Genomic DNA, 23,112 nt, shown 5'->3' with positions numbered 1-23,112 from the left:
AATCAGGCTTCTATCATCACCATTCTCCTAAAAATACACTCCTGTATGACACCAATGGATGGTTTTGCAAATCTAGTGATACTCTATCATTCTTCATGTTCCTTGGCATCTTTGTGCCAAGATATGCTATTAATTATTTCATCTTGAAATTCCCATGTCCTTAATTCTTCATAACCATTCTCTTCCTAGGCTACAATGTATGTTGTCCTTCAGTACTCATTCTTTTCCCACATACCCCCATACACTTATTCATACCTATACTTGTCTTTGTTTATCTATGTTCTCCGATCTTAAGCATTGCCCTTCTTGTTTAAGACTAATACTTCCCTCCAAATCCTCGATCCCCTCCTTCTCATCTCCTCCTTTGACTTTTTTCTTGTCTCCAGCAACTTCAGTTTTTCCCTCTCCCTCCCAAGAGTTTTTTGTTTTGTTTTGTTGGCTGCGCCATACACAGCATGGGGGATCTTAGTTCCCTGACCAAGGATCGAACCCATGCCCCCTGCAGTGGAAGCACGGAGCCCTAACCACTGGACAGCCAGGGAATTCCCCCAAGAGTTTTTTTTTTTAATATTTATTTTATTTATATCATTTATTTTTATTTGTTTATTTTGGCTGCACCGGGTCTTAGTTGTGGCACGCGGGATCTTCCTTGCGGCATGTAGGATCTTTTAGTTGCAGCATGCGGACTTCTCTTAGTTGTGGCCTGTGGGCTTCTTAGTGGTGGCATGCATGTGGGATCTTAGTTCCCCGACCAGGGATCAAACCTGGGTCCCCTGCATTGGGAGCATGGAGTCTTACCCCCTGGACCACCAGGGAAGTCCCTCCCCCAAGAGTTTTTTTAATGAAGGGAAAAAACCCCCATAAAACTTAGGCAATGATTAGATATACTAGTGAGTGGGAAAGGACCCTGAGACAGAGAGAGAGTTAGATAAAACATGGCACTGAAGTTTCAGACCTTGGTAAGAGAGACAATAATGGACCATTGCTAGAAATAGAGAAGTAAGAATGGGAATTCTGAGAATGAGTGCAAGGCCAGTTTAGTATTGTTGAACTGAACTTGGCGGTGGCTGCAAATGTTCAGCAGGTAGTCAGGAAATCTCAGGCTGGAGAAGACTTGGGGCTGAAGTATTAGATTTCAGAGTCATTTGCCTGGAGGTGCCTATTGAAGCAAAAAGAGTAATTGAGATATTGAGGGAGAAGACAGAAAGAAGACTCTGGCCACATACCTAGGACCACTGCCTCTTTAAAACTATAGAAAGGGTAGGAGGCAGAAGAAGGGCAGTCAGAGACAGGGGAAGAGAGTGTAGCATCTCTCAAACCAAGGATGGGGAGAGGGGTTTCTATTTGGGTTTCTATTTCTATTCATCTTACCCTTCCCCCGCTCCATATCCTTAAGTGCATTCTCTAGTAGGTCTGTGTCTTTATTCCCGTCTTGCCACTAGGTTCTTCATGACCTTTTGTTTTTTCTTTTTCCTTAGATTCCATGTATATGTGTTAGCATACTGTATTTGCTTTTCTCTTTCTGACTTTACTTCACTCTGTATGACAGACTCTAACTCCATCCACCTCACTACAGATAACTCCATTTCGTTTCTTTTTATGGCTGAGTAATATTCCATTGTATATATGTGCCACATCTTCTTTATCCATTCATCCGATGATGGACACTTAGGTTGCTTCCATGTCCTGGCTATTGTAAATAGAGCTGCAATGAACATTTTGGTACATGACTGTTTTTGAATTATGGTTTTCTCAAGGTATATGCCCAGTAGTGGGATTGCTGGGTCGTATGGTAGTTCTATTTTTAGTTTTTTAAGGAACCTCCATACTGCTCTCCATAGTGGCTGTTATCAATTTACATTCCCACCAACAGTGCAAGAGGGTTCCCTTTTCTCCACACCCTCTCCAGCATTTATTGTTTCTAGATTTTTTGATGATGGCCATTCTGACCGGTTTGAGATGATATCTCATTGTAGTTTTGATTTGCATTTCTCTAATGATTAATGATGTTGAGCATTCTTTCATGTGTTTGTTGGCAATCTGTATATCTTCTTTGGAGAAATGTCTGTTTAGGTCTTCTGCCCATTTTTGGATTGGGTTGTTCGTTTTTTTGTTATTGAGCTGCATGAGCTGCTTGTAAATCTTGGAGATTAATCCTCTGTCAGTTGCTTCCTTTGCAAATATTTTCTCCCATTCTGAGGGTTGTCTTTTGGTCTTGTTTATGGTTTCCTTTGCTGTGCAAAAGCTTTTAAGTTTCATTAGGTCCCATTTGTTTATTTTTGTTTTTATTTCCATTTCTCTAGGAGCTGGGTCAGAAAGGATCTTGCTGTGATTTATGTCATAGAGTGTTCTGCCTATGGTTTCCTCTAAGAGTTTGATAGTGTCTGGCCTTACATTTAGGTCTTTAATCCATTTTGAGTTTATTTTTGTGTATGGTGTTAGGGAGTGTTCTAATTTCATACTTTTACATGTACCTGTCCAGTTTTCCCATCAGCACTTATTGAAGAGGTTGTCTTTTCTCCGCTGTATATGCTTGCCTCCTTTATCAAAGATAAGGTGGCCATATGTTTGTGGGTTTATCTCTGGGCTTTCTATCCTGTTCCATTGATCTATGTTTCTGTTTTTGTGCCAGTACCAAACTGTCTTGATTACTGTAGCTTTGTAGTATAGTCTGAAGTCAGGGAGCCTGATTCCTCCAGCTCCATTTTTCGTTCTCAAGATTGCTTTGGCTATTCGGGATCTTTTGTGTTTCCATACAAATTGTGAAATTTTTTGTTCTAGTTCTGTGAAAAATGCCAGTGGTAGTTTGATAGGGATTGCATTGAATCTGTAGATTGCTTTGGGTAGTATAGTCATTTTCACAATGTTGATTCTTCCAATCCAAGAACATGGTATATCTCTCCATCTATTTGTATCATCTTTAATTTCTTTCATCAGTGTCTTATAATTTTCTGCATACAGGTCTTTTGTCTCCTTAGGTAGGTTTATTCCTAGATATTTTATTCTTTTTGTTGCAATGGTAAACGGGAGTGTTTTCTTAATTTCACTTTCAGATTTTTCGTCATTAGTGTATAGGAATGCAAGAGATTTCTGTGCATTAATTTTGTATCCTGCTACTTTACCAAATTCATTGATTAGCTCTAGTAGTTTTCTGGTAACATCTTTAGGATTCTCTATGTATAGTATCATGTCATCTGCAAACAGTGACAGCTTTACTTCTTCTTTTCCGATTTGGATTCCTTTTATTTCTTTTTCTTCTCTGATTGCTGTGGCTAACACTTCCAAAACTATGTTGAATAATAGTGGTTAGAGTGGGCAACCTTGTCTTGTTCCTGATCTTAGTGGAAATGGTTTCAGTTTTTCACCATTGAGGACAATGTTGGCTGTGGGTTTGTCATATATGGCCTTTATTATGTTGAGGAATGTTCCCTCTATGCCTACTTTCTGCAGGGCTTTTATCATAAATGGGTGTTGAATTTTGTCAAAAGCTTTTTCTGCATCTATTGAGATGATCATATGGTTTTTCTTCTTCAATTTGTTAATATGGTGTATCACGTTGATTGATTTGCGTATATTGAAGAATCCTTGCATTCCTGGAGTAAACCCCACTTCATCATGGTGTTTGATCCTTTTAATGTGCTGTTGGATTCTGGTTGCTAGTATTTTGTTGAGGATTTTTGCACCTTTGTTCATCAGTGATATTGGCCTGTAGTTTTCTTTCTTTGTGACATCTTTGTCTGGTTTTGGTATCAGGGTGATGGTGGCCTTGTAGAATGAGTTGGGGAGTGTTCCTCCCTCTGCAATATTTTGGAAGAGTTTGAGAAGGATAGGTGTTAGCTCTTCTCTAAATGTTTGAACGAATTCGCCTGTGAAGCCATCTGGTCCTGTGCTTTTGTTTGTTGGAAGATTTTTAATCACAGTTTCAATTTCAGTGCTTGTGATAGGTCTGTTCATATTTTCTATTTCTTCCTGGTTCAGTCTCGGCAGGTTGTGCATATATAAGAATTTGTCCATTTTTTCCAGGTTGTCCATTTTATTGGCATAGAGTTGCTTGTAGTAATCTCTCATGATCGTTTGTATTTCTGCAGTGTCAGTTGTTACTTCTCCTTTTTCATTTCTAATTCTATTGATTTGAGTCTTCTCCCATTTGTTCTTGATGAGTCTGGCTAATGGTTTATCAATTTTGTTTATCTTCTCAAAGAACCAGCTTTTAGTTTTATTGATTTTTGCTATTGTTTCCTTCACTTCTTTTTCATTTATTTCTGACCTAATCTTTATGATTTCTTTCCTTCTGCTATCTTTGGGGTTTTTTTGTTCTTCTTTCTCTAAGTGCTTTAGGTGCAAGGTTAGGTTGTTTATTCGAGATGTTTCCTGTTTCTTGAGGTAGGCTTGTATTGCTATAAACTTCCCTCTTAGAACTGCTTTTGCTGCATCCCATAGGTTTTGGGTCGTCGTGTCTCCATTGTCATTTGTTTCTAGGTATTTTTTGATTTCCCCTTTGATTTCTTCAGTGATCACTTCGTTATTAAGTAATGTATTGTGTAGCCTCCATGTGTTTGTATTTTTTACAGATCTTTTCCTGTAATTGATATCTAGCCTCATAGCGTTGTGGTCGGAAAAGATACTTGATACGATTTCAATTTTCTTAAATTTACCAAGGCTTGATTTGTGACTCAAGATATGATCTATCCTGGAGAATGTTCTTTGAGCACTTGAGAAAAATGTGTATTCTGTTGTTTTGGGGTGGAATGTCCTATAAATATCAATTAAGTCCATCTTGTTTAATGTATCATTTAAAGCTTGTGTTTCCTTATTTATTTTCATTTTGGATGATCTGTCCATTGGTGAAAGTGGGGTGTTAAAGTCCCCTACTATGATTGTGTTACTGTCGATTTCCCCTTTTATGGCTGTTAGTATTTGGCTTATGTATTGAGGTGCTCCTATGTTGGGTGCATAAATATTTACAATTGTTATACCTTCTTCTTGGATCGATCCCTTGATCATTATATACTTTCCTTCTTTGTCTCTTGTAGTAGTCTTTATTTTAAAGTCTATTTTGTCTGATATGAGAATTGCTACTCCAGCTTTCTTTTGACTTCCATTTGCATGGGATATCTTTTTCCATCCCCTCACTTTCAGTCTGTATGTGTCCCTGGGTCTGAAGTGGGTCTCTTGTAGACAGCATCTATATGGGTCTTGCTTTTGTATCCATTCAGCCAGTCTGTGTCTTTTGGTGGGAGTATTTAATCCATTTACATTTAAGGTAGTTACCAATATGTATGTTCCTATTCCCATTTTCTTAAATGTTTTGGGTTTGTTATTGTAGGTGTTTTCCTTCTCTTGTGTTTCTTGCCTAGAGAAGTTCCTTTAGCATTTGTTGTAAAGCTGGTTTGGTGGTGCTGAACTCTCTCAGCTTTTGCTTGTCTGTAAAGGTTTTAATTTCTCCATCAAATCTGAATGAGATCCTTGCTGGGTAGAGTAATCTTGGTTGTAGGTTTTTCTCCTTCATCACTTTAAGTATATCCTGCCACTCCCTTCTGGCTTGCAGAGTTTCTGCTGAAAGATCAGCTGTTAACCTTATGGGGATTCCCTTGTGTGTTATTTGTTGTTTTTCCCTTGCTGCTTTTAATATGTTTTCTTTATATTTAATTTTTGATAGTTTGATTAATATGTGTCTTGGCGTGTTTCCCCTTGGATTTATCCTGTATGGGACTCTCTGTGCTTCCAGGACTTGATTAACTATTTCCTTTCCCATATTAGGGAAGTTTACAACTATAATCTCTTCAAATATTTTCTCAGTCCCTTTCTTTTTCTATTCTTCTTCTGGGGCCCCTATAATTCGAATGTTGGTGCATTTAATGTTGTCCCAGAGGTCTCTGAGACTGTCCTCAGTTCTTTTCATTCTTTTTTCTTTATTCTTCTCTGCAGTAGTTATTTCCACTATTTTATCTTCCAGGTCAGTTACCCATTCTTCTGCCTCAGTTATTCTGCTATTGATCCCTTCTAGAGTATTTTTAATTTCATTTATTGTGTTTTTCATTGTTGCTTGGTTCCTCTTTAATTCTATATCTTTGTTAAATGTTTCTTGCATTTTTGTCTATTTAATTTCCAAGATTTTGGATCATCTTTACTATCATTATTCTGAATTCTTTTTCAGGTAGACTGCCTATTTCCTCTTCATTTGTTAGGTCTGGTGTGTTTTGACTCTGCTCCTTCATCTGCTGTGTGTTTTTCTGTCGTCTCATTTTGCTTATCTTACTGTGTTTGGGGTCTCCTTTTCACAGGCTGCAGGTTCGTAGTTCCTGTTGTTTTTGGTATCTGTCCCCAGTGGCTAAGGTTGGTTCAGTGGGTTGTGTAGGCTTCCTGGTGGAGGGGACTAGTGCCTGTGTTCTGGTGGATGAGGCTGGATCTTGTCTTTCTGGTGGGCACGTCCACGTCTGGTGGTGTGTTTTGGGGTGTCTGGGGCCTTATTATGATTTTAGGCAGCCTCTCTGCTAATGGATGGGGCTGTGTTCCTGTCTTGCTAGTTGTTTGGCATAGGGTGTCCAGCACTGTAGCTTGCTGGTCGTTGAGTGAAGCTGGGTCTTGGTGTTGAGATGGAGATCTCTTAGAGATTTTCACCATTTGGTATTACGTGGAGCTGGGAGGTCTCCTGTGGACCAGTGTCCTGAAGTTGGCTCTCCCACCTCAGAGGTACAGCCCTGATGCCTGGGTGGAGCACCAAGAGCCTTCCATCCACACGGCTCAGAATAAAAGGGAGAAAAAATAGAAAGAAAGAAAGAGTATAAAATAAAATAAAATAAAGATAAAATAAAATAAATCTATTATAATAAAAAATAAGAAAAAAATTATTAAGAAAAATTTATTAAGAAAAAAAAATTTTAATTTTTTAAAATAAATTTCTTAATTTTTTAAAATAAAAAATAAGAAGAAAAATATTAAGAAAAAAATATTTTAAGAAAAATATTTTTTAATTTTTTAAAATAAAAAAATAAAAAAATTATTAAGAAAAAATTAAGAAAAAAATTGTTTAATTTTTTAAAATAAGAAAAAAATTATTAAAAAATTTATTAAGAAAAAAAAATTTTTAAGTAAAAACAAACAAACAAAATGGAAGGACCGAACCCTAGGACAAATGGTGAAAGCAAAGCTATACACACAGAATCTCACACAGAAGCATACACATATACACTCACAAAAAGAGGAAAAGGGGAAAAAATAGTATAGCCTGCTGCCAAAGTCCACCTCCTCAATTTGGGATGATTCGTTGTCTATTCAGGTATTCAACAGATGCAGGTACATCAAGTTGTTTGTGGAGCTTTAATTCGCTGCTTCTGAGGCTGCTGGGAGAGATTTCCCTTTCTCCTCTTTGTTCGTACAGCTCCCGGGGTTCAGCTTTGGATTTGGACCCGCCTGTGCGTGTTACTTGCCTGAGGGCATCTGTTCTTCACTCACACAGGACGGGGTTAAAGGAGCAGCTGCTTCGGGGGCTCTGGCTCACTCAGGCCGGGGGGAGGGAGGGGTACGGATGCGGGGCAAGCCTGCGGCGGCAGAGGCCGGTGTGATGTTGTAGCAGCCTGAGGCGCGCTCTGCGTTCTCCCGGAGAAGTTGTCCCTGGATCACAGGAGCCTGGCAGTGGCGGGCTGCACAGGCTCCCGGGAGGGGTGGTGTGGAGAGTGACCTGTGCTCGCACACAGGCTTCTTGGTGGCGTCAGCAGCAGCCTTAGCGTCTCCTGCCCGTCTCTGGAGCTCGTTTAGGCGGCGCTCTGAATCCCCTCTCCTCGCGCACCAGGAAACAAAAGAGGCAAGAAAAAGTCTCTTGCCTGTTCGGCAGCTCCAGACCTTTTCCCGGACTCCCTCCCGGCTAGCTGTGGTGCGCTATCCCCTTCAGGCTGTGTTCACGCCGCCAACCCCAGTCCTCTCCCTGCGATCCAACCGAAGCCCGAGCCTCAGCTCCCAGCCCCCGCCCACCCCAGCGGGTGAGCAGACAAGCTTCTTGGGCTGGTGAGTGCTGCTCGGCACTGATCCTCTGTGCGGGAATCTCTCCGCTTTGCCCTCCGCACCCCTGTGGCTGCGCTCTCCTCCGTGGCTGGAAGCTTCCCCCCTCTGCCACCCGCAGTCTCCGCCCGCGAAGGGGCTTCCTAGTATGTGGAAACCTTTCCTCCTTCACAGCTCCCTCCCCCTGGTGCAGGTCCTGTCCCTATTCTTTTGTCCCTGTTATTTCTTTTTTCTTTTGCCCTACCCAGGTACGTGGGGAGTTTCTTGCCTTCTGGGAGGTCTGACGTCTTCTGCTAGCATTCAGTGGGTGTTCTATAGGAGCAGTTCCACGTGTAGATGTATTTCTGATGTATCTGTGTGGAGGAAGGTGATCTCCGCATCTTACTCTTCCGCCATCTTGCCCAGACCCCCGCTGTGTTGGATCTTCGTTTCTGTGCGAGGGCTTTCTCTAGTTGTGGCAAGCGGGGGCCACTCCATCGCAGTGCGTGGGGGTCTCACTATCGCAGCCGAGCACAGGCTATCTAGTGCCTCCAAATTATGTACACCTGTTAACTCCTTATTTTTTTCATGGCCCTGTTTCCAGATGAGTTGAAAACTGGCAGTTCAAAAGGACACTGAAGCTTTAGACACAAGCATGGCTGGGAAGAGAAACAAGGCTGAGAGAACACAGAGGTATTGCTAATGTTACTTATAAAACTTTGGAATTTAAAGAAAAAGGATCTAAGTGATGATCTTTCCTTTAAGGGGGTGGTAAGGAAATGAAAAATGAAAATAAAATGTTTTATAATAATAGTTTAACCACTAACGAAGTTGGTAGAGGTTCTAAGTACATTTTTATTTAAAATAACTAAATGCCAGCTCAGGAGGACAGTGTATTCACAGCACACATGCCCAGGATTGATAAGGTTCCCTCAGCCAATTTCCTGCAGCTGGAGAGCTCAAGCAGATGACGACAACAGGAGTGTTAATCATTTCCCGACCAGGCAATCCTAGTCAGAAGTTCACTAAAAGTGAAATCAGCCCCTTGGGTTTAAAAGCAGCTAAAAAACTTTTTACTCAGTTCACTTTGCAGTTTCTCCCTTTCAGGTTAAGCACATGGAAATTTGTTTGGCAATTCTTTTTACATCACAATTTCCATTAGTTGCTCCCACAAATTGGGGTTTATCTGATTGTGTGGTAGATGGGAACCTCAGGATAAAATTCAATGGCTGAAGGCTGAGTGAAGTTTACCCTGCCTGTGGTTATGAAGAGGGTAAGTGACTGGACCTCTTTGTTGCCCTTGGGTTTATTTTCTCTTATGCTAGATTTTATACACCATGAAATGCAAAAGGCATAATCTTGCATTTATAGTTAACCATTTAGATGTGTTTGGAGGTTGTTTTTAAGCGATCACAGGCCAAAACCAAGAATTTAAAACACAATTAGGCATACATGCCAAACAAAATTGTTTCATTTTCCTCCTAAAAAAATCATTTCTATTAATTATATAGTTTATTTAATTAATTGAACTGTTATTGAAATGTCTTTCTGCATTAATGGAATGTTGGGCTGTTCAGTAAATAGACTGGAAACAATTTTTTGTGAACAAAAAGACATAAATAATTTTGATTTTTGGAAATAGCCAAGGTAGGAACTGGATGGAACATCTGGAGGCAGACTTCAAATGGCAAATAATTCTAATAGAAATATATTAGCTGTGTGTTTTTATTTAGCAAGATGATTTTTTTCTTGTTTCTTGAAATCTATTTGAAGTAGTCATAACAGTTTTATGAATTAAACCTATAATGATATTTCAATTATTGTCTTTCTGGAAAAGGAAAATTATATTTGGGTATAATAGAAGTGCTTTCATTAGAAGAGTACTGACTCTGTTCTTGCCCAGTTCAATTGTGGTGACCTTTTATTTCAAGAAAAATACAGAATTTCTCTTTTTTGAGGCCTGAAATAGTCCTGGGCACATAGAAGACTTTGTGGAATTAGCTACTGATTATTTATTTTTAAGTCTGCACTTACATTAATGGATTTTAGAAGATATCTTCTAGTCACTTGTGTAAAACTTTATTCAGTACTCAATATGTCAATGATGAATTAAAAAGGAAATAGAAAAGGGTTTTTATCTGGAAGGAATTTAATTCACCTCTTTCCCACTATGAACCAAACCTTTCCATTTTGGAGAACTGTAATTAATACTTTTCTTCTGAGTGTTTGAAAAATTATAGAAAATGCCACCTGCTTTTTACAATAACATTGCTCATCATTGTGAAAACCTGGAAAGAACTAAATGTTAATGAACAGAACAGTGGTTAAAGACAATGGCATACTACATAACCTGTAAAAAAGAATGAGGTGAATCTATATTTATTAACATGAAGGCAGTCCAAATAATATTTCTAAGTTATTTTTTTAAAAAAGCAAGTTTAAAAAAAAAATAGTGAGTTAGTAGGACTAACTAAGTTTCCACAAACTTTTGTGCAGTTCTTAATGATGGCATACTACTATAATCCCTCCTCCTAGTCTGAGCATCGTATACAATAGGCACTCAGTACATTTATTGAACGAATGATTGGTGATTGACTCTGGCATGTAATCTCTGTGTGTATGGCTGGTAAATGGGGTTCTGAGGGAGATGAGAGGAGACTGTATCAGTTTGGGATTCTTTTGGTTGCCAGTGATAGAATACCTGACTAAAATTGGCAGAAGCAGAAGCGGAAGCAAAGGGGATTTATTGGCTCATATAGCAGTTTAATGGTGCACCTGGCTTGAGAAATAGCTAGACACTGTGGCACAAAGTGATACCTCTCTCTTTGTCTGTTTGTCTCTCTTTCTCTTATTCTGTTCTCAGACAGGCTTTCTCTTTGAGGTTATAATATAGCTGCCAGAATCTCCAAGAACCATATTCTTTCAGATTCCAATGCAGCAGAAAAAAAGTGAGTGTCTTTCAGCAATCCTAGAAAACTAAACCATGACAGTTGCTTAGGGTGAACCAACAGTAACTGAAACCAGGATGTTAGTGTACTGGTTTCATGAGCTTCTAGGGGCCAGGAATAAAGCCTCAAGTAGGCCAAGCGAACTGAGAGTGGGGAGAGGAGGATCCCCAAATAAAAATCAAGGTTGTTGCTACAAGAAAGGGGAATGGATGCCTGTTAATTAAACAATAAATGTGAAATGCAAGGTAAGAGAATTACTTCATTCTCTTTTTTCCTCTCTCCTTAACATAAATATATCCACATATGAGTAAGTAATCGCTGGGAGAACTCAATCAACTCTAACTCTATAAGGATGTGCATACAGGTACTAACTGTTAAAGAGAAGGCAGTTGGAAAGATGGAAGAAGAGAGCTTCTGAATTGATTGAACCCAGAGTCCTATCTGGAGCAGTGACTCTCAAAGTTGCTCTATACTGAAATTCTCTGTGGGTAATTCTGATGCTCAGGCCACTCTTTATAACACTTGTATCAGAATACCTAGTGTTGGGACTCAAACATCAGTACTTTTAGGCTCCCAGGTGTATTGTGTTATATGCAATTTGGAGACCCAGTGGTCAAGAGAGATATCAGGGAGGATTTAGAATAGTTTTAAAGGTACCTGAAACTGTACCTTGGATATAGTAGATCCTCCATAAATATCTGATGACTTGATTTAAAAGAGGAAAAGAACATAACTGGGCAAAGATGTGGGGGGGGGCATATTTGTGAACTGTCTACTCTGTGTAAGCATCGTCTTCAGTTCTCAGTATACATTTCACACTTGATCTTCATAGTCAGGATTAAAAAAAAAACCCAAACTCCATTTACCGTGAGGAAATAAAGGTTCAATAATGCTAAAGTAACTTGGCAAAAGGTCAATCAATAAATAAAGCGGGTCTTTTGAGCTCCAAGTTATATACTCTTTTCTCATTACCACAATTACAGGTGTCAGACATGAGTTTAAGGGGGAACTCAGCTGTTGGGTGTAGCAAGTCAATTTACCTGACTAAAGAACAGAGTAAGGACTAGGCATGAAGGCGGTCCTGAAAAATTGACAGAAGTGGCATCATCTACAGCAGCAGTCCCCAGCCTTTTTGACACCAGGGACCGGATTCATGGAAGACAATTTTTCCACAGATGGGGGTGGGGGGGGGGATGGTTCAGGCAGCAATGCGAGCGATGGGGAGCGATGGGGAGTGGCAGATGAAGCTTCACTTGCTTGCTCGCTCGCCTGCCACTCACCTCCTGCTGTGCGGCCCCGCTCCTAACAGGCCGTGGTCCCGTACCAGTGCACAGCCCCGGGGTTGGGGACCCCTGACCTACAGCACAGGGTGGCAAACAAGGGCCTGTGTGCCAAGTCTAGACCACCACCTGTTTTTATAAATAATATTTTATTGGAACCAGCCACATTCATTTGTTTACATATTGCCTATGGCTGCTTTTGCACAACCATGGCAGAGCTGAGTAGTTGTAACAGATGCTATATGGCTTATAAAGCCTAAAATATTTACTAGCTAGCACTTTACAGAAAAAGTTTGCCGACCTTTGACCTAGGGTTTACGTTTTTATGTGATAAGCAGTTCTGAGAAGGGATGAGATTGCCATTATCAATCCAAGACTGATGATAATGCTTGTGGCTGTATGAGTAGGATTCTCCAAGCATCTTCGCATTCATTCATTCAGTAAACATTTATTGAGCATCTACAAAGTGTGGGACACTCTGAGCTCAGTTGAAATGCAGTGCAGTACATTCTACAGTGAAAAATAGGATTCCAAAATATGATAGCTTCTCTCTCTGCTTCTAGGCTACATGAGGGCAGGGTTTGGTTCTGTTTTTGCTCATCACTGTGGGTTCAGCCTAGAAAGCAGTAGGGGGTCACTAAATATTTGATGAATAAACTAATGATCGATTAATGTGGTAGAGGCAAGCATAGGATGCCAGGGAAACACACCTAACCCAAACTCTGATGGAATGAGGTCAAGTTATGAAGCTGAAGAAGTGGAAGAAGTGAAGGAAAAAAGGCAGCAAGTCGGGGAGGGAGGGGAACAATGAAGGGGTTGTAGTAGTTCACTGGACCGATCTTGGACAAGGTCTATCATTGTGGGACTGGACAGAAAGAGAACTATGATCCCGAGCAGCATTTGGTGAAAGATTTCGTGTGATAATATAACACAGAAAAATCTATTCAGTTTCCAAATCAAAAAACCTCCAGAAGCTTCCTGCTACCTACAGTATAAAATCAAGATTACTAGGTTAGACCTTCAAGTCCTCTGTAATTTGCTCTCTGCTGGCTTAATCTTTTTTTTTCTTTTTTATAAATTTATTTATTTATTTATTTATTTATTTATTTTCGGCTGTGTTGGGTCTTCGGTGCTGTGCGCAGGCTTTCTCTAGTTGCGGCGAGCTGGGGCTACTCTTTGTTGTGGTGCGTGGGCTTCTCATTGTTGTGGCTTCTCTTGTTGCAGAGCACGGGCTCTAGGTGTGCAGGCTTCAGTAGTTGTGGCACGTGGGCTCCGTAGTTGTGGCTTGCGGGCTCAGTAGTTGTGGCACACGGGCTTAGTTGCTCCACAGCATGTGGGATCTTCCCGGGCCAGGGCTCGAACCCGTGTCCCTTGCATTGGTAGGCAGATTCTTAACCACTGAGCCACCAGGGAAGCCCCTGGTTTAATCTTACTGCCCTTAATTCCTTACCTCAGTTCCTACCCTCTAGTTTTATGCTTTCTGATTATGCTTTATTCAGTCTTAACTTTGTGCCTTGTAAAAAGACATATCCCTGCTTGGAATGCTCTTCTCTCTTTCTCTCTCTCTGTCTCTGTCTCTGTCTCTCTCTCTCTCTCTCTCACTCATTATATAAGACCCAGTGCACAGGACTTCCTTGGTGGTGCAGTGGTTAAGGATCTGCCTGCGAATGCAAGGGGACATGGGTTCAAGCCCTGGTCCGGGAAGATCCCACATGCCGCGGAAAAACTAAGCCCATGTACCACAACTACTGAGCCTGCGCTCCACAGCCTGTGAGCCACAACTACTGAGCCCGCGTGCCACAACTACTGAAGCCTGGGTGCCTAGAGCCTGTGCTCCGCAACAAGAGAAGCCACCGCAATGAGAAGCCCGCGCACCACAATGGAGAACTAGAGAAAGTCCGTGCTCAGCAATGAAGACCCAACACAGCCAAAAAAAAAAAAAAAAAAGATCCAATCCACCTAGACTCTTTCTTTTTTTCTTTTTTGCTGCACCTCGCATGGCATGCAGGATCTTAGTTCCCTGACCAGGGATCGAATCCATGCCCCCTGCAGTGGAAGCTTGGAGTCTTAACCACTGGAGTGCCAGGGGAAGTCCTGCACCTTGACACTTTCGACAGATTTTTCCCATCTACTCCAATCCTCACTGATCTCTTCTCTGGATCCCATCACATGTTAGCATTCACCTCTCATTTTTAGACACTAAATCAGTACTGCTGATTCATGGGTTAATGCTCTACATCCACCATTAGAATAAAAGTTCCAGAAAAAAGGATCATAAGACATTTCCTTAATATCCTCTTAGTGCCCAACAATACTTCATGTACACTTAATATTTGAGTAGACACTTAAATACTTATTGAGTAAATAAATGAATGAGTCAGATGAATAAAAAGTTATGAGGTTAGAAATGCTGCTAAAAAAGGAAGTCAAAGAATGGAAAATAATTAGAGGAGATGCTAATAGGACAAGGAAAATAAATAGTACTTTGTGATTTGAGGTATTCTCAAGAGGTACAGGTTTTGAGAGACAATATTTAAGTTTACTTTAAAACATTATGGAAATTCAGATGTGGAGAAATGAGTTGATATACTTCTTAGTTTAAGGAAATTTATCATCATTGATAAGATCTTGCTCTTTTTTTTAAAAAAAATCTATTTATTGTGTTCCTCTTTATCTCCTTTCCTATTGTCATTACTGTCACAGCAGCCATTCTAATTCGGTTAATGTGTGTTCTCTTTTTGTATCAGTTTTTGTAAAATGTGTATTTTTTTTTGTTTGTTAGCATGTGTTTAAAACATATATGCTGTAATGCGTTATGGATCTCAATTTGGGTTCTTACCTTTTTCACTAAGCGTTAAGGTTTTAAAGATCTCTGCATATTGCTATAGATCTGTTGTTTCTAATTGCTACATAAGACGTCATGATGTGAATTCATCACATTTCACCTAGTTACATCTCCAGTGATGGAAACCAATAGCACAATCTCATATTATTTCTTCATACATCTAGTCTGAGAGTTTATTTGGGATGTATCTCCTGGAATGGCATTGCTGGATCACAGGATATGCATCTATTTAATTTGACTAAGAAGTACCAGATTTCACTGCGGAATGGTGGCATTAGTTTATGCACACATTCCCTCTCCCCCACCCGCCCCCCCATAAAGTCTCTTTCACTTAAAAAAAAAGTCTGCCTGTAAGAACCTTTCCAGGGGACTTCCCAGGTGGCGCAGTGGTTAAGAATCCACCTGCCAATGCAAGGGACACGGGTTTGAGCCCTGGTCAGGGAACTAAGATCCCACATGCCAGGGAGCAACTAAGCCCATGAGCCACAACTACTGAGCCCGCATGCCACAAGTACTGAAGCCCACGTGCCTAGAGCCCGTGGTCTGCAACAAGAGAAGCCACTGCAATGGGAAGCCCACACACTGCAACAAAGAGTAGCCCCTGCTCGCCGCAGCTAGAGAAAGCCCGTGTGCAGCAACAAAGACCCAACACAGCCAAAAATAAATAAATAAAATAAAAAAACAAAACAAAACATTTCCAGGCTCTGTGTCAGGGTTTCTATAAACTACAACCCTATCAGCACTTAGTATTACCCAGTTTTCTAATTTTTGCTAGACTAACAGGGTTAAAATTGATATTTCATTGTTGTTCTAATAGGTGTTCGATTGTTTACTAATGAGTTTCAAAATCTTCATGTTTATTTCACTTTCTTCTATAAATTGCCTGATTGTAAATATATTTTCTGTTTTTTACTAAGGGAATTCTTGTCTTCTGCTTGTTAATTTATTTTTTTAAACTTTTTCAGAATTTTTAAAATATAGTAGTTATTTTTAAAATTTATTTTTATTTATTTATTTTCGTCTGCATCAGGTCTTAGTTGTGGCACGAGGGCTCTTCGTTGCGGGGCGCAGGCTTCTCTCTAGTTGTGGTACAGGCTCCAGAGAGCGTGGGCTCTGTAGTTTGTGGCACGCGGGCTCTCTAGTTGAGGCGCACAAGCTCAGTAGTTTGGCATGTGGGCTTAGTTGCCCCATGGCATGTGGGATCTTAGTTCTCTGACCAGGGATTGAACCCGCATCGCCTGCATTGGAAGGTGGCTTCTTTACCACTGGACCACCGGGGAAGTCCCTGCTTGTTAATTTATAATTAAATGTTTATTAAATCATTTTTAAACCAAGAAACTTAGCTCAAGTTGTAACATTGAATTACTTTGTGCCAAATGCCTCTTACTTTATTATTATTAAACATTATTTCTGATTTTGAGAGGATAGCAGTGTCTGTATATTTTTTTGCCCCTCCTAAACCCTCACATATAAAATATATGGCAAAACAAAAAACCCATGAACAAAATTTACAACAGAACTAAATAGACTTCAGTTTCTAGTCCAGCATGTAAGGAGATTAGAAGTTTTCTCTCCCAATGCCACAACAAGAAAAAAGCTGAACAAACTGAAACCCAACAACTCTTCTTTGAAGAAATGTTGATAGAAACTTCTAAAACTGAAATGCAAAGAGAAAAAGAGAATGAAAAAGACAGAACAGATATTCAATTCTGTGGGACAATTAGAAAATGTGTAACATACATGCAGTGGGAATACCAGAAGGAGAAGAAAGGGAGGAGCACAGAAATATTTGAAGAAATAATGACTAGAAATTTCCCAAAATTAATGATAAACACCAAACCACAGATCCAGAAGCTCAGAGAACACCGAGAAGAATAAATACCAAACTAAGTGACAACTCTAGGAACCCCCAAGTACAACCAGGTAGAGAGAAATCATCAACAACCAGATTGTGTATGTTTTTATCATCTATGTGGGAGATAGCAGACAGAAGCAATGGGGTGGCAGATGGACTGAGAACAGGAGAAACTCAAAGAAACCAACAGGTAATCACTGAAAAGTGCGGTGGGCACTTTGAGAACATCAGCTGACGCTACTCAGTGTCACTACTCGGACACTACTACCAGTGAATGAGGGCAGGTGGCCTTGTGATAAAGCATAAAGGACTAGTGAGTCCACCCCTATCAACTCTTGAAATGGACCCTCTAGGGTTTCTTCCCAGAAGAGCTCAAACAGGGGAAAACCTGCTGGGAGTGAAAACAAAATTGAGCAAGAGGGGAAAACAGAGGAAGAGGAAAGAGAAGGTCCAGATACAAGTGGGAGTTGGAGTAGAGCCAGGAAACCTCAGAAAGTGAGACACCACATTTCTGCACACTACGTGGAAACCTATAAAAGAGGGAGCTCTGTGAAGACAAAAACAAAAACAAAAAAAACCCAAAAAACCCCAACTATCCTGAACTTCCTCTCCTTCTAAAATCTCAGGAGACTTAATTTTACATAAAATGAGTAACAGAAAAGTATTCAAGTATTCAAGTCTCACACAAAATTACTATATGCAAAAAAAGAGAATAAGGATCAGAATAATATCCTTATAGAAAATGAAAGCATTTAATCAGAAAAACATGATTAAAATAATGTAATCATGTAAACATGATTAAAAATAATGTAATGATTTAAAAACTATAACTATCTCAAAACAAATTAATAGACAATAGGGAAATGATAAAAGACATGAATGAGCAATATGAAACAGAAATAGAAAAATTCAGAAATCAGGTGACAGAACTCAAGAAAGAATTAGAAAAAAAACAAAAAAAATTTTAATGACTAAACTAGAAGAGGCAGAAGAGTAAATAAACACAGCAAATAATGCCTTAATAAAAATGGAATAATAATGGGAATTTTTAAAAAATAGAAAAAGGAGAAGAAAAAGGGGGAAAAGTATTTGAGAAAATCCCATAAGTATTGAAGATAGGCAAAGATGTTTCAACATGTGGGTCATAGGAGTCCCTGAAGAAGAAAACTTAAGAGAACAGAGCAAATAGTAAAAGGTATAATTTTTCTAAGATTTCCTGAAATAAAAATATTTGAAATAAGTATTGAAAGAGTACATTGAATATCTGAGAACACTGACTTAGAATAACTATGACCAAGTCATATTCTGGTAAAATTGCTGAAGTTCAAAGAACAGGGGCTTCCCTGGTGGCACAGTGGTTAAGAATCCGCCTGCCAATGCAGGGGACACGGGTTCAAGCCCTGGTCCAGGAAGATCCCACATGCCATGGAGCAACTAAGCCCATGCGCCACAACTACTGAGCCTGCACTCTAGAGCCCACAAGCCACAACTATTGAGCCCGCATGCCACAACTACTGAAGCCCGTGTGCCTAGAGCCTATGCTCTGCAACAAGAGAAGCCACCACAATGAGAAGCCCATGCACCACAAGGAAGAGTAGCCCCCGATCGCCGTGACTACAGAAAGCCCACATGCGGAAACGAAGACCCAATGCAGCCAAAGATAAATAAATAAATAAATATTTTTTAAAAATTAAAAAAATAAAGAAAAAATTTTGTCATCTAGGAAAAAAAAATAGCATGTGATGTATAAGAGAAAGAAAATCATATTATCATCAGACATTTTGACCACAATAATCTATTCTGAAGGAACTTAAGTAACACATTTTAGATATTCAGTGAAAGAAAATGTGAACTGAGGCTTTTATATCCAACAAAATTGACCATCAAGTATGAAGGGCATAAACTGTTAGCAACATGCAAGGATTTAGAGAATATTAGTTTCCTGAGCTTTCCCTGAGTAATCTACTAAAGAACAACTTACCAACCAAAATGATATGAAAGACCCTATCATATCATTGTACTGGTGGTAGGCATCAAATATACTGTATGGTTAGTTCTAGAACTAACATTATGTGAGTATTAAAAAGGTTTAATCATTAAAAATGATTACCTGATCATAGAATGTAGACATGGTACAAGTATTTAAAAAGGAGAAAAGTAAGGTAGCATATGCAGAAGTTTTTCAAATGGTTTTCAGAAATCATAATGATTGGTTATAGTATTGGAGTTGTTTTCTGAGACTGTTGTGTGCTTATGTGGAATAAAGCAAATGACTAATTAATGGATATTTAATTTTGTTGGCTCTGTCTTTGAGGACTAAGATTCTTCATGTAGTTGAAAAGAATCAGATTTAATATAAAAGAAGTTAAATAAAAATCTTTAATCCTGAATATGAATTGGAAATTTAAGTATGAACTCACAAGATAAATATTTTATCTCATTACTGAAAAGATCTAGAAATAATGACCAACCAAGCACCCGTGGCACCCAGACTGTGGTCTTTCTCAAGACCATTCTGAATAAAATAAACCAGGGCTTCTTGGAGAAATGGCTAATTTTTTTTTTTAACCCATACTTTTTCTTTTTCTTTTTTTGGCTGTGCCCCGGGGCATGTTGCATCTTAGTTCCCCAACCATGGGTCAAACCCGTGCCCCCTGCACTGGAAGTGTGGGATCTTAACCACTGGACCACCAGGAAGTTAGAGCAAGCAATGTATAAGAAAACCCTGGAAAATCTTCACATATTAGAGAGAAAGAGAACTATTAAAGACTACTAGGATTATCTCAAATAACTCAGAAGGCAATTCGAAGAGGCCTCCACTGGGAAGATGGGACAAATTGACTTTCAGTAACAATAAGAATTGCAGTGGATTGTAAATCAGTTATGTATTGCTGTGTAAAAAGTTGCCCCAAAGCTTTGCTTAAAGCCAGACATGTTTATCATATTGCGCAGTTTCAGAGAGTCAGGACTCCAAGATCAGCTTAACTGGTGATTCTGTCTCAGGGTCCTTAAAGAGATTGCAGTCAGGATGTTCAATGGGAATATGTTTATTTGAATCTGGGCGTGGAAGATCCACTTTGAAACTCATTCACATGGCTCTTACAGGGCTACTTACAACATGGCTTCCCCCAGAGTGAGTGTAGGGAGACAGAGCAGTCCAGTGAGTGATCACCAAAAATAAAAGCTGCAGACTTTTGTAACCTAATCTCAGAAGTGACACACCATTACTTCTGCTGTACAGGCTTACCTTGTTTTATTGTGCTTTGCTTTATTGTACTTCGCAGATAATGCTTTTATTTTTACAAATTGAAGGTTTGTGACAACCCTGCCTTGAGCAAGTCTGTTGGCACAATTTTTCCAACAGCATTTGCTCACTGTGTGGCTCTGTTAAAACTTTGGTAATTCTTGCACTATTTCAAACTTTTTCATTGTCATTATATTTGTTATGGTGATCTGCAATCAGTGATCTTTGATGTTACTATTATAATTGTTTTGGGGCACCATGAACTCCGCCCATATAAGACTTCGAACGTAATCGATAAATGTGTGTGTTCTGACTGTTCCACCAACTGGCTGTTCCCCCTTCTCTTTCCCTCTCCTTGGGCCTTCCTATTCCGAGATACGACAATACTGAAATTAGGCCAATAATGGCCCTACAGTGGCATCGAAGTGTTCAAGTGAAAGTAGGGGTCACATATCTCTCTCGCTTTATTTAAAAAAAAATTTTTTTTGGTGTGATTAATTTATTATTATTTTATATATTTTCTTTGAGATGTTAGTATTACATATTTATTAATTTTTAATACAATTATTTGAATCTACTATATTGAACAGAGTTTTATTTTCAGTACCATTCTTTTTATTTAATGAATTGCCATTTTCTAAAATTTGTTTCTGCTTAAATGCACACCTTTGTGAAAACATAGAAGTGGACGAAGCAGATGAGGTCCCTGCTCGTTTGGATAATACATTATAATGAAGAAAGCAAAGAGCAATGAAGCAAATGCTTGTATGACATAAGGTCGACAGGGATAAATCATATAAAGAAAGGGGGTAGATTGTAATGGAATATGCAGGATTTTATAGAGTATGGTCCAGGAGGGGGTTCATTGCCATGTTGGTTGAGGAAGAGAAGCAGAACGAGAGTGTGCCCATTGGATTTGTCAAAAAAGAGATCAAAGCCCAAACCAAAAGAAATCAAAAGTGAGAAAAGGGCTAGGTTCACCCACTACTGGGACATACAAAAAAAGTGAATCAAATAAACATGGAATAGGAACAGGAATAGCCATTAGACCAGGGGCCTGAGGTGGGGGACATCATGAAACAAGTAGGGCAGCCAGTGTGTGGTCCCCTAAGTCTGAGGTCACTTCAGCACCCAGGCTACTGCCGTTCTCTCTGCAACCTCCTCTGTTGATGGGGTCTTCACTCATATTGCATTTCCCTCATTAGCATTCACTGGCCTTTTTTTTTTTTTTTTTAACATCTTTATTGGAGTATAATTGCTTTACAATGGTGTGTTAGTTTCTGCTTTATAACAGAGTGAATAAGCTATACATACACATACATCTCCATATCTCCTCCCTCTTGCATCTCCCTCCCACCCTCCCTATCCCACCCCTCTAGGTGGACACAAAGCACCGAGCTGACCTCCCTGTGCTATGCGGCTGCTTCCCACTAGCTATCTATTTTACATTTGGTAGTGTATATATGTCCATGCCACTCTCTCACTTCATCCCAGCTTACCCTTCCCCCTCCCGGTGTCCTCAAGTCCATTGTCGACATCTGTGTCTTTATACATGTCCTGCCCCCAGGTTCTTCAGAACCATTTTTTTTTTTTTTTTTTTTTTAGATTCCATATATATGTGTTAGCATACGGTATTTGTTTTTCTCATTCTGACTTACTTCACTCTGTATGACAGACTCTAGGTCCATCCACCTCACTACAAATAACTCAATTTCGTTTCTTTTTATGGCTGAGTAATATTCCATTTTATATATGTGTCACATCTTCTTTATCCATTCATCTGTCAATGGACACTTAGTTGCTTCCATGTCCTGACTATTGTAAATAGAGCTGCAATGAACATTGTGGTACATGACTCTTTTTGAATTATGGTTTTCTCTGGGTATATGCCCACTAGTGGGATTGCTGGGTTGTATGGTAGTTCTATTTTTAGTTTTTTAAGGAACCTCCATACTCTTCTCCATAGTGGCTGTATCAATTTACATTCCCACCAACAGTGCAAGAGGGTTCCCTTTTCTCCATACCCTCTCCAGGATTTATTGTTTGTAGATTTTTTGATGATGGCCATTCTGACCGGTGTGAGATGGTATCTCATTGTAGTTTTGACTTGCATTTCTCTAATGATTAATGATGTTGAGCACTCTTTAATGTGTTTGTTGGCAATCTGTATATCTTCTTTGGAGAAATGTCTATTTAAGTCTTCTGCCCATTTTAGGATTGTGTTGTTTGCTTTTGTGATATTGAGCTGCATGGGCTGCTTGTAAATTTTGGAGATGAATCCTTTGTCAGTTGCTTCATTTGTAAATATTTTCTCCCATTCTGAGGGTTGTCTTTTCACCTTGTTTATGTTTTCCTTTGCTGTGCAAAAGCTTTTAAGTTTCATTAGGCCCCTTTTGTTTTTATTTCCATTTCTCTAGGAGGTGGGTCAAAAAGGATCTTGCTGTGATGTATGTCATAGAGTGTTCTGCCTGTGTTTTCCTCTAAGAGTATTATAGTGTCTGGTTATTTAGGTCTTAAATCCATTTTGAGTTCATTTTTGTGTATGGTGTTAGGAAGTGTTCTAATTTCATTCTTTTACATGTAGCTGTCCAGTTTTCCCAGCAGCAATTATTGAAGAGGCTGTCTTTTCTCCATTGTATATTCTTGCCTCCTTTATCAAAAATAAGGTGACCATATGTGCATGGGTTTATCTCTGGGCTTTCTATCCTGTTCTACTGATCTATATTTCTCTTTTTGTGCCAGTACCATACTGTCTTGATTACTGTAGCTTTGTAGTGTAGTCTGAACTTAGGGAGTCTGATTCCTCCAGCTCCGTTTCTTTCCTTCAAGACTGCATTGGCTATTCGGGGTCTTTTGTTTTTCCATACAAATTGTGAAATTTTTTGTTCTAGTTCTGTGAAAAATGCCATTGGTAGTTTGATAGGGATTGCATTGAATCTGTAGATTGCTTTGGGTAGTAGAGT

General features: G+C 39.4%; 1 protein-coding gene across 1 annotated transcript in view; it reads left to right on the top strand.

The window, feature by feature from the left end:
- The window catches only part of TRPM6 (transient receptor potential cation channel subfamily M member 6), a 207,705-nt gene that overhangs the window by 19,566 nt on the left and 165,027 nt on the right, over positions 1–23,112 (top strand). Inside the window, exon 3 of the mRNA XM_036855993.1 lies at positions 8,582–8,670. The gene's annotated coding sequence lies outside the window, so the exon portion shown is untranslated. The remainder of the gene's footprint in view (positions 1–8,581; positions 8,671–23,112) is intronic.

This window comes from Balaenoptera musculus, chromosome 6 (genome assembly GCF_009873245.2).
Source record: "Balaenoptera musculus isolate JJ_BM4_2016_0621 chromosome 6, mBalMus1.pri.v3, whole genome shotgun sequence".
NCBI classification, from domain to species: Eukaryota; Metazoa; Chordata; class Mammalia; order Artiodactyla; family Balaenopteridae; genus Balaenoptera; species Balaenoptera musculus.
Note: the sequence above shows the minus strand (reverse complement) of the source record. Positions and strands in the feature narration are given on the sequence as shown.